Raw genomic sequence first — 12789 nt, 5'->3', positions numbered from 1 at the left:
CAAACGATAGTGCTTAGCGTAGTGCTGCATACGTGCTTCTGCGAACGCGAATGATATTGTAAGACATACGCAAGAAGCTTAAAGCGGAGATGCCAGCTTGCCATAGAAGCCAACACACGTAGAGTGCAAGTATGAGCCGCCTTGATGTCAATGAGGTCGAAACGCGTACATTGGGCCTTCGGTGAGACCTCGCCGAACCTAGCCGCTTCATCCGCGGTTATGGTAACGGCGAAGGCAAAGAACAGTGAAACAAAAGAAGAAATAGCGATATGCGAGAAAAAAAAAGAAAATTGGTGTAGATTTTGAACGATCACCATGATGTTCATGGTCAAAAGGTCATAAAACATAATTTCGAGTACAACGGCGTTTTTATGAAAATTATTGCTGTGACAAACAAACAAGCAAACAAACAAACAAACAAACAAACAAACAAACAAACAAACAAACAAACAAACAAACAAACAAACAAACAAACAAACAAACAAACAAACAAACAAACAAAAAAAACAAACAAACAAACAAGCAAACATAAAGCCCGCAATAGTTCGCTGTACAATGTGATCATTTTTAAGTTTTATGAAATTTTTAAAGCTCGCCTGTGGGAGATAGCATAATTCTTGTCCTTGGGCTGGATTATTCAAAGAGACGGACATTATTAGCACGAGAAATTGAAGAACATATTTAACAAATAATGGAAATTAACTAACTTACTTATTAATTAATAACCTTACGGCAAATATTGCAATTCACAGATTGTAGCCGGTGAGTTTGCAAGACGTATTCACCTGAAATGGATTTTAAGGATGACACCAGTTTAGAAATATTATTTCCCAATTTGTGGGACAATATACATGGGCGTTCCAGTTAATTTAGCATTTCAATGCATAAAAGAGCGTTTTGTTAAATAAGTAAGTGGAACAACAGTGCATGTTTATGGCAAGTCTGATGGCGCATGTCTCTAAACTGGTGTCATTCTTGAAATTAATTCCAATTGGATACGCTTTGCAAGCTCACCGGCTAAAATTCGTTAATTGCAATATGTATCGTACAGTAAATAATCAGGAATTTAATTAGTAATTACTTGCATATGTGTTTTGATTTCTCGTGCAAGTAATGACCACTTCTCCGAATAACCCAGCTCAAGGACTAGAGTTATGTTAGCTGAAACAGATAATTTTTAACAATTGCGTAAAAGTCAAAGGTGACCACCTTGTATAAATAACCTTGGAACTCGACTACTCTACAGCGCTGCTGAAGTACTCAACTGCCACGAAGAAGCGTGATTGCTCACACTCTGTGTAAGAGACTATGCGTGAAAGAGCACCAGAGCAGTATGCCGATCTGCCGTCTTGATCTCTGTTTATTTGCCTCTACTGATTAATGGCCTAAGCAGGAGCAAGCGTAAGCACCTAGACAAACGTGTTCCTCATCGCTTGGGGGGTGGAGGGGGGGGGGAGGTTAGAATCAGCTATAACCCCAAAAGCAGCAATAGGTAAGCGCCACGAGACTTGGGAACAGGGTGCCAGCTGGGAGCCTGTTGACGCATGATTTGCCCTGGCAGGGCAGGTATGCCGAATGTTCGCGAGTCTTTCAAGCAACCTACGAGAGTGTGAGTGATTCGAGTCAGAAGTCGACTGATGGAGCCGATAGCGATTCGATCGACTCGTACCAGGTTGCGCGATGTGGCAACGATGACCGTAGTGGAGGCTGGACAGAAGGAACTGTCGACAGTCTATTCCTGCTTTTTTTTTTCGCAAATCGATAAACACAGCATAACGGATCCAACCGCGTCTACACGCACGTTGTCTAATAGGCCGAGCTATCCCGCGACGGTGGTTGAGTCATTCCGAGTCAAAACCAGCCGACCAGTCTGGCTCATTGAGTCATTTGGCACTAACGTCTGCCCAAGAAGCCCGAGAAGCCCTGAAGGCCTCGCACGTCTCATGTCTACGCATTGTCTGTACATTTCCACGATAATAGAATATTATTTTCGGACATAGCTTTGTTTGTCTAACCTTCTTGGAGCTCGGCGTAACGGTGCAAGAAGTACTCAAGTAACGTATCTCCCAGAATAGAGAACTTACATAGCCTCGAATTTTGACTATGTTGTGACAGCGAGCGTGCGTGCGTTCTGTGTAAGCAAGTGAAAATAAATCGCGACTTCAAACCTGTACATATAGGGTCGGCTAACAGGTATCTCTAAATAGAAAGTGGACCTCCTAATGAAATGGCGCATGAAATTGAACGGCTACTTTTAGTTTGGTATAATCGGGCTATCCATAGTTTTTATTAACTGAGTATATGTGCTATCGGATGTTCCGGATCTATAGTGGGAAATTTTGACCGCCAAGTCAGTCGAAGTGAAACAGTGCCAGTTATGCGTAATGAGAGAGCACGTCACGACATAAAAAAATATTATATTTAATGTCGGCTCATACATATATCTTAATGGAATAGCGCATAATATGCAATCACTCTGATTGTCACAATTTTGTTATATTTGCGCTCTTTTTGCGTTTATATATATATATATATATATATATATATATATATATATATATATATGCCGATATTTAGGCACAACTCCTACTTTTTGAGCTCATATACATCTCATCGCCATGCATTCTTCCTTAATTCGACGAGCATCCCAAATCGCCTCCGTACTCCTGTCATCGTTGCGCCGACGTCTCGTACTGCGCATTCACCTAACTTGGTGTTTGCAAGTTTGGCGTAGCTTGTGAACGGTGTAGTGCAAAAGCACGGACGTCGCATGACATTGCACGCTGCATACGATGAAAATAAGCATAATTGTACGCATCGCCTTTAGTTGTATGTATTGCATTGGGTCGACCACTTCACTAACGATTCGCTTGACATAGGTTCGAACAAGTGCGCTTTTCTAAGCAGTCAAATATAAGGAGCACCTTGTTCACAGTTCGCATCGCGTGTCGACATTATTTGTTGTCCAATTGCCCGCAATGCTGACTCAGAAGGTCGAAAGAGCATCGAGTCCTTACCAAGTGCCTACCCAGTGCTCGCATATTCCAATCCGTGTCAAAGAGTTACTTCGAAACTACGCAGTTCCGCGTGGACAGCGACCCATGTCGGCGTGAAAGGGCTGAAGCGTTGAAGCATTGCATTGTTTGTTTGCGCACAAAAAGTTTTCAGATGAAAGGGCTGCTTTGAAGAGCGGCACGTATGTGCACATTGCCACATACCCAGTGACACAAGTAGGCGGAAAAACAGCTCTCTCTCTCTCTCTCTCTCTCTCTCTCTATATATATATATATATATATATATATATATATATATATATATATATATATATGTATATATATTGTGTGTGTGTGTGCTGTAAAGAGAAAGAGACAACGAACTTTTTGGAAGCAAGACGCGTTTACATAACGCGTTCAGCTGTACGTCACTGTACTCTGACGAATGCTGGTCCACCAGCCGAGAACGTTAAGTAAGCATGTCTTGCTTCCAAAAGGTTAATCGTCTTTTTCCTGCCTATGTTACGTTGAATCCTGCGGGCTCAAGTCTGAAGAAGCTTTTTTAAATATTTATAAAATGTTGCTACATATACGCAAAATTATTCGGCAGTAAGTAACTGGGTGCAGCGGTGGCGTAGAGGTAGAACACCCGTTTCGCGTGCAAGAGGTCCGTGGTTCGAATCCCGGTGCCGGCAATTTTCCACCGGATTAAAAAAAAAATCCGCGTGTTGATAAAATTGCATAAACAGGCCTGGAGTGTGGCCTGATCCCGGTGACCAGAACCGGTAACGCACTCCCTCAGCAGAGCAGAATTGGCCACCCTGGTGCAGTACTTGGCCACAACCTCCTATATGAACAACACAGTCAAACCCCGGCCCTCAGTCCCCAGCAGCTGCGAAGCAACTGCCCACGGCGGCGGTCAGACCTGCGACGCTGCAGAGGGTGCTAAGAATCACTGGCTCCATACAGGCCGCCATTGGAATATGAACCTGGCAACGTTTAACGCTAGAATGTTATCTAGTGAGGCGAGTCTAGCAGTGCTATTGGAGGAATTAGAGGGCGGTAAATGGGATATAATAGGGCTCAGTGAAGTTAGGAGGCCAAAAGAAGCATATACAGTGCTAAAAAGCGGGCACGTCCTGTGCTACCGGGGCTTAGCAGAGAGAAGGGAACTAGGCGTCGGATTCCTGATTAATAAGAATATAACTGGTAACATGCAGGAATTCTATAGCATTAACGAGAGGGTGGCAGGTCTTGTTGTGAAACTTAATAAGAGGTACAAAATGAAGATTGTACAGGTCTACGCCCCTACATCCAGTCATGATGACCAGGAAGTCGAAAGCTTCTATGAAGACGTGGAATCGGCGATGCGTAGAGTGAAAACTAAATACACTATACGAATGGGTGACTTTAATGCCAAGGTAGGCAAAAAGCAGGCTGGAGACAAGGCAGTGGGGGAATATGGCATAGGCACTAGAAATATCAGGGGGGAGTTATTAGTAGAGTTTGCGGAACAGAATAATATGAGGATAATGAATACCTTCTTCCGCAAGCGGGATAGCCGAAAGTGGACGTGGAGGGGCCCGAACGGCGAGACTAGAAATGAAATGGACTTCATACTCTGCGCTAACACTGGCATCATACAAGATGTGGACGTGCTCGGCAAGGTGCGCTGCAGTGACCACAGGATGGTAAGAACTCGAATTAGCCTAGACCTGAGAAGGGAACGGAAGGAACTGGTACATAAGAAGCCGATCAATGAGTTAGCGGTAAGAGGGAAAATAGAGGAATTCCAGATCAAGCTTCAGAACAGGTATTCGGCTTTAACTCAGGAAGAGGATCTTAGTGTTGAAGCAATGAACGACAATCTTGTGGACATCATTAAGGAGTGTGCAATGGAAGTCGGTGGTAACTCCGTTAGGCAGGATACCAGTAAACTATCGCAGGAGACGAAAGATCTGATCAAGAAACGCCAATGTATGAAAGCCTCTAACCCTACAGCTAGAATAGAACTGGCAGAACTTTCGAAGTTAATCAACAAGCGTAAGACAGCTGACATAAGGAAGTATAATATGGATAGAATTGAAGATGCTCTCAGGAACGGAGGAAGCCTAAAAACAGTGAAGAAGAAACTAGGAATTGGCAAGAATCAGATGTATGCGTTAAGAGACAAAGTCAGCAATATCATCACTAATATGGATGAGATAGTACAAGTGGCTGAGGAGTTCTATAGAGATTTATACAGTACCAGTGCCACCCACGACGATAATGGAAGAGAAAATAGTCTAGAGGAATTCGAAATCCCACAGGTAACGCCGGAAGAAGTAAAGAAAGCCTTGGGAGATATGCAAAGGGGGAAGGCAGCTGGGGAGGATCAGGTAACAGCAGCTTTATTGAAAGATGGTGGGCAGATTGTTCTAGAGAAACTGGCCACCCTGTATACGCAATGCCTCATAACGTCGAGCGTACCGGAATCTTGGAAAAACGCTAACATAATCCTAATCCATAAGAAAGGGGATTCGCTGATGATATTGCCTTGCTTAGTAACTCAGGGGACCAACTGCAATGCATGCTCACTGACCTGGAGAGGCAAAGCAGAAGAGTGGGTCTAAAAATTAATCTGCAGAAAACTAAAGTAATGTTTAACAGTCTCGGAAGAGAACAGCAGTTTACAATAGGCAGCGAGGCACTGGAAGTCGTAAGGGAATACATCTACTTAGGGCAGGTAGTGACTGCGGACCCGGATCATGAGACAGAAATAATCAGAAGAATAAGAATGGGCTGGGGTGCGTTTGGCAGGCATTCTCAGATCATGAACAGCAGGTTGCCATTATCCCTCAAGAGAAAAGTGTATAATAGCTGTGTCTTACCAGTACTCACCTACGGGGAAGAAACCTAGAGGCTTACGAAAAGGGTTCTACTCAAATTGAGGACGACGCAACGAGCTATGGAAAGAATAATAATAGGTGTAACGTTAAGGGATAAGAAAAGAGCAGATTGGGTGAGGGAACAAACGCGAGTTAATGACATCTTAGTTGAAATCAAGAAAAAGAAATGGGCATGGGCAGGACATGTAATGAGGAGGGAAGATAACCGATGGTCATTAAGGGTTACGGACTGGATTCCAAGGGAAGGGAAGCGTAGCAGGGGACGGCAGAAAGTTAGGTGGGCGGATGAGATTAAGAAATTGTCAGGGACGGCATGGCCACAATTAGTACAGGACCGGGGTTGTTGGAGAAATATGGGAGAGGCCTTTGCCCTGCAGTGGGCGTAACCAGGCTGATGATGATGAAATTGATACGGTTGCACATTGAAGATACACAAACGGCAAGCATGCACAGTGTGGCGGGTAACGAGGCGCATGGCGTCCACCTTTATTCACCACAAGAGCCTCAATGTGTTGGCTTCAGAATTGTGATAAGAGTTAGGCACGATATGAATTACGCACTGTAACGACAAGGTGCGCACATGGCAAAAATACAAGCAATAGGACGGGCAACAATACCAAACTACAAAAATACAAAACTTGGTGCAACGGGTTTTGCAACAAATCGGAAAAGCAGATGGAATGAAATCACGTTAAGTAGTGGAGGGCAGACTATTGAGTGCGCCTTTGTGTTCGTTTATGCCCGACCGTACAGTGTCAAACTTATAGATGAGGAAAGATTCGCGGATTTCCCGTTCATGGTGCTGTCGAGAACCGGGTTCCAATACGGTTGCCTTAATTTTATCAAAGGAGTGACCAGGCATCATGACATGTTTTCGTGTAGCTACATTTTAGCCTTTTAAGGGTATTTAAAAAGGCTGCCGATGTCTTGTTACATGTCATTGACGAAACGTTATATATATATATATATATATATATATATATATATATATATATATATATATATATATATATATATATATAAACCGTGACGAAGATCGGTCCACCGGTCGAAACTGTTGAAATTAAATACTTGTTCTGTTTACCTTGTAGCACCGCTCAAGTTCTTTACATTTACATGTTAAGCATATATATATATATATATATATATATATATATATATATATATATATATATATATATATATATATATATATATAGGCACGAACACCAACATAGATAGATAGATAGATAGATAGATAGATAGATAGATAGATAGATAGATAGATAGATAGATAGATAGATAGATAGATAGCCACTGGTAAGTGCGTGAAGTACGCTATAAGAATGCTAACTCATTAAATGCGCTGTAAGAAGTTTTGCCGAAGGATGACGATCTGCACGTGAGAATCGCATTTCTCTTTCTCATTTGTCTATTTACTGTATTAGTAAACTCGGCCATCGTCTTGTCACTCCTATCTCGTTACGAACAACACGGTTCCCGATTGCACGAACAGGTCTTCGCGCAACACCTGTCCTGCGATCTCCGCGCACAACGGTGAGCAGTCATTGTCGGCCGCCTCTGCGTCACACCGCACCACGCTCAGCCTGTCCCAGCCAATTGACTTCGGCGACCGCTGTGTCAAACGGAAGTCGTTCCTTCCCGTTCAGTCGCGAGTGTTTGTAGCATGCACCGCGCGCTTCTCTCCGGCTCGCCGCATTCTCGTGCAATCCCAGTCCAGTTGATCCGCAACCTTGTGCACACCTCCCACAAGGCCTCTTGCGAAGCCATTACACCGCGACCGGCCCGGCACGCAACGACGCCCCGGCGCAGCTCGGCGGGCGCAGGGCGCGCCCGTCACGCGGCGTCAGCGTTTCCACGCCTCGTTGACGCGCTTGTTTACCTTCGGCGCTGCGAATTTTCCTGCTCGTCAGCCACCGCAGCTTCGACGCTCGGGTGGCGAGCTGATGAAGCCTTGACGTGGGCGATCTCTCGCTAATGCAGGCGTTTGCGGGCTCATGATTGCGGGCGTGTGGCGTCAAATTATCCGTGTACAGCCACAGCCACCGAAACGTGGATTCTTTATTAAACAAGTTTTCACATTTATAATATGGCGGCTGTGAGTTTCGTAACGGTATTCGGAAAGGTAAACGTCGTCTTTAACCGCCGTGTCAGTAGGCTTATAATAGCTTAAAAGCCAAGATCTCGTGCTTTTAAATGCAATAGTCAATGCTTATGGCAGCGCGAAATCAGAGAAAATACTTTGTGCGCGCATTCGGCGTTGCTCGGGCGTATAGAATGGGCGCTATAACAGTTGATATAAAAAATAACCCCGCACGCATCGAACACTGGAAAGGAAAAAGCACATGTCCAAAACTAAGATAGTAAGATGGCAGTATGGATTAGAGGAGAAAACGCGGGTATTGTGGTCAAGATGAAGAAGGTCAGGTTAGCCACATAAGGCAGATGATCGGTGGTCTATGAGAACAACAGAATGGGCTCAAAGTGTCTTTAGTGCGGCAAATTAGGTGCAATGATGAGAAATTAGCAGGCAAGGGAAGTGTGCGCTGATGCAGCGCAGGTGGTGGCGCGAACGTCCTTAATAAAGCGAAGCTCTCCAGGAGAACCATCCCGCACCCGCCGCGGTTGCTCAGCTATGGTGTTGGGCTGCTAAGCACGAGGTCGCGGAATCGAATTCCGGCCACGGCGGCAGCAGTTCGATGAGGGCGAAATGCGAAAACACAAGTGTACTTAGATTTAGGTGCACGTTAGAGAACCCGAGGTGGTGCAAATTTGTGTAGTCCCCCACTACGGCGTGCCTCATAATCAGATAGTGGTTGTGGCACGTAAAACCCCATAATTAAAGAAAGAAAGATCCATTCAGGACTCTGCCGACTGTGGCTGCTGCTAGCTGCTGCTATCTGCTGCTGCTGGGTTGCCGAATATGTTACACACAGAACAGCATTCATATAATGAATCGGTTTGGATGCAGCCTTACCTATGCTATACAGATGGGTCGTTGCCAGCTTTGCTTTCTACAATATTACCGAAACAGAATGTACAATTGGGCTAATTGGTTAACTTGCATATCGAAACTGTACAGGCGCACAAAGACGACTACAAGGAGAGAAAACATGGCAATCAATTTTAACGTTGCCTTTGAAAGCTTTAACCCGTGATCGTCGACACGCATGCGCAGCTCCTCTACTCCATTTTTGCGCGCATATATTTGTTTCCTTTGAATGAAATTTTCCAGTTGTGAGTAAGTGCTTTGTCCTGTTTTCTCTCTTCATACTCGTCATTGTGCGCCTGTACAGTACTACTTATATACCTTCGCCGCAGCAAGTGTACGCCTTCAAGCGCATAATTCCTTCATTAATGTGGCGCTTTTTGTGCATTATTTGCCAGAGGTTGGCGCTTCTTTTCGATCGGCTTCTTACTGAACAAGGTGGGCCGATCCTGGAGCTATTGCAATTGTAAACGGGGCTGATGCCAGATATGGTGTGATAAAAGGTTAACCAATCCCGGAGGCAGTGTAATGCGGTGTAAAGTGAATCGCGTGTTTCACGCGGTAGTAGTCCTCGCGTCTTGCCGTGCAGTCACGCATGCGCTATGCTGCGAAGCGTGGTGCAGAAAACGAGCGCTTTAATATAATTTAATCAACCGCTTCATGAAAGCTTCGGATTACACGGTTTCGAAAAGGTGCGTTGGATCTGCACAATTTTTTTTTTTTTTACAATGGAAATGTTAACTCGGGGCGTAGGTGGGTGGAGATCACTTGTAGAGGTATTTGTGATGCGATGGACTTCTAGAGAGTAATGATGATGCCGAAGCAGATAATAATAATGATGTGTGTGAACTGGCATGTGTGTTCGTGCGTGCCCGTTAATGTGTTCGTGCGCGCCCAGCCAGATGTGCTGTAAAAGCCGAGCGTATTTTCAATTCTCAAGGCGGCAACAAAGCGGGCTGCATTGAAGTTGAAGTTTACCTTAGGTATACTTTCATAGTTACTGCATGCATTTACTGCAGCTTAGTGCATCGTGCCAGATACTTTCTGTAGACGAGAAGCCGGCGTCTTTTTATAAAAGGCAGGAACCAGTCACTGAAGTTCGTGTCTGCTGACAGCTCGAAGCCTTCCTAAGAATGTGCCGCGCGAACATTCCGGGAAGCTAGGAAGCAAGGACGCCATGCAAAAACCGTAGGAATCCATTTCTCTCTTCATATACCCTTTGCTGCATTGCTTCTTTAGGGCGACTTCGTCGAGCGAGAAGGTAAGGATCAATGCCTGTCATTTAAGGTTAGGCGAGCCTTCAGGCCCTGGGTAACAGTGACGTAAGCAGCTGCTGTTGCCAGCCGGAAATAACAGAAGTGCTCTTGGTAATCGAAACAAGGAGGACATGCGGTTGATGGCTGTTGTGATGACGCAAGAAGTGTTTCCCAACAAGCAGAAGCAAGGGCAGGCATTGCTTTATTCCGCGGGTAACTTGATGTACTGCCACGTGTGGCTTCATTTTGTTTCCACATTAAAATATCGGGGCATTATATTGACAATTACACACTTTTGTTTTTTGATAGCTTTTCTTTTATACCCGCCGTGGTTGCTCAGTGGCTATGGTGTTGGGCTGCTGAGCACGAGGTCGCGGGATCGAATCCCGGCCACGGCGGCCGCATTTCGATGGGGGCGAAATGCGAAAACACCCGTGTACTTAGATTTAGGTGCACGTTAAAGAACCCCAGGTGGTCAAAATTTCCGGAGTCCTCCACTACGGCGTGCCTCATAATCAGAAAGTGGTTTTGGCACGTAAAACCCCAAATATAAAGCTTTTCTTTTATGCTGACCTTTTGATTTACCGCTGTCATCACCCCCACCTGCCGTGGGGGTGATGACAGCGGCATTGGCATTGCAATGTTGAGCATGAGTGCGCGGGTTTGATTCCGGCCGCGGCGGCCGCGTCGCGGTGGAAGCCAAGTGCGAAATAGGCTCGTGTAAACGTGCATTGGGCGCGGGATAAAAATAAAAGAAGAAAAAAGAAAAACGCAGGCCGTCAAAATTTATCCGAAGCCCACAGTACAAGGGGCGTCATAATGGGGTCATGGTTTCGGCGTGCAAAACCCTCAGAACTTGTCGTCTCCGCATTTCCCCTCATAGGGCGCTCCGACAGGAAGCGTTTAAGGGAATAAATAAATAAATAAATAAATAAATAAATAAATAAATAAATAAATAAATAAATAAATAAAGGAATATATATTATTGGGGATGATGAGTACGATGAACAAGAGCAGTACTTTATGCTTGATAGGCAGGTAAAGAAGATAGAAAAGCGTGACCCATTTTACAAGCAACACTTCCGCGCATGCTTAACGTATAGAAGACGTAAGTTGGTGATGCAGCAGCCCAGTAAATGTTAAATCGTATCGTTACGCAAGCCATTGTGCTGAAGATATACTCAGTATATAGCGCCCGAGAAGTTGTGGGCTACGAGCTCTTCATCGGGGAAAGAAAAATCATCAGTTCGATCCGGCGTTGGAAGCCCTCGCAACATGCGAACCACGCGATGCTTGGTGATTTTTTGGTTCTGCTTTCTCAGTTCGCGTTTCGTGACGCGTTTCCGCATTGTTTTAAAACTGTTGCTGAGGGCGCAATCTGTGCAAAACAGCCACACCAGCTATCGTGGCATTTTCGTTCTTGTTTCTATGTTAAATTAATTAAATTCTGGGTTTTTCAATTTTCTGTTCAGGGTTCCGAGCTTAAAAATAAACCCATTGATTACGGGTCACGCTATAGTAGGGGGCTACGAATTAATTTTGACAACCTGGGGTTCCTTAAGGATTACCCAATAGACGGTATACGGGCATTTTTGCATTTCGCCCCCAGCTAAGTGCGGCCGCAGCGGCTGTGATTTCATTCTGTACCCTCGGGTTCAGCGGCGCAATGCCAGAGCCACTACTCGAGCACGGCTGATGATGTTCTCATGTAATGGCACTACCGCGGTACGGCGAATTGGCCATGAAGGCGATCTTCGCAATTTTTTCGGTATTAATAACGTCTAAGCAAAAGCAAGCTTGATAATACGAACGTGCGTCTACGCGTAGTTCCGAGTGAGACATTTAAAAAACAGCTAGCAAGCTTTTTATACCTGCAGGGGTGACCCAGCGGAACCTAGGATGACGCAATTTTTACCGTGGCAACTCCACCACAACGTCTCGCATAGCCGCAAGGTTGCGCACTGACCATCAACATTTCTGACGTAATAGTTCTACGGAAACCCGCAAGGTGGAGAGAAGTAATTAATTAAAGGAAAGTGAGACATCCACCCATCCATCCTGGACCCGGACGAGGACAAATTTTGCTTCAACTCCAAGGCTTTTATTTCGAGGAACGCCTATGGGTTTCCTTTGTAGCAATTGCTACGATTGGGTGGATGTCTCATTCCCCCTTAATTAATCGACATTTCTACTTCCTGTGGAGTGTGGTTTGATATGGCAGGCAACAGAGATACGGGTGCTGCACTCTCCCTCTCAATAGACAACCAGTGCGGAGTAGGTGGTGTGTTACTCGTCCGGCGTTACCACTATGCACTGCAATGATTTAACATCTCTGCGCAGTTGCGTCTCGTTAGAAATAATTAAAAAAAGCACGCTATACAAAACACGTACTTAGGGGATAACCCTCGGTTAAGCATTTAGTTGTTCCATTTTTAACTCATCACCATGCCCTAAATTTCTGCATACTATGTTTTATTTCATGCACCCCATTTAGTACTGGCCTTGATAGGGATTGGTGCTGTTTTCTTTTTCTTTTCGTGAATACTTGCTCTTCCAAGCTCAGCTTAATGTTGCACGATTGAGAACAGCCGTGTCTTACCAGTCTCGAACGCCACAGTTGTGTTATCAGAAAGAAGCGAGTCATCGAGATAGAGCATGCTACA

This window comes from Dermacentor albipictus, chromosome 1 (genome assembly GCF_038994185.2).
Source record: "Dermacentor albipictus isolate Rhodes 1998 colony chromosome 1, USDA_Dalb.pri_finalv2, whole genome shotgun sequence".
Lineage (NCBI taxonomy): Eukaryota > Metazoa > Arthropoda > Arachnida > Ixodida > Ixodidae > Dermacentor > Dermacentor albipictus.
This window is presented reverse-complemented; position numbering follows the sequence as displayed.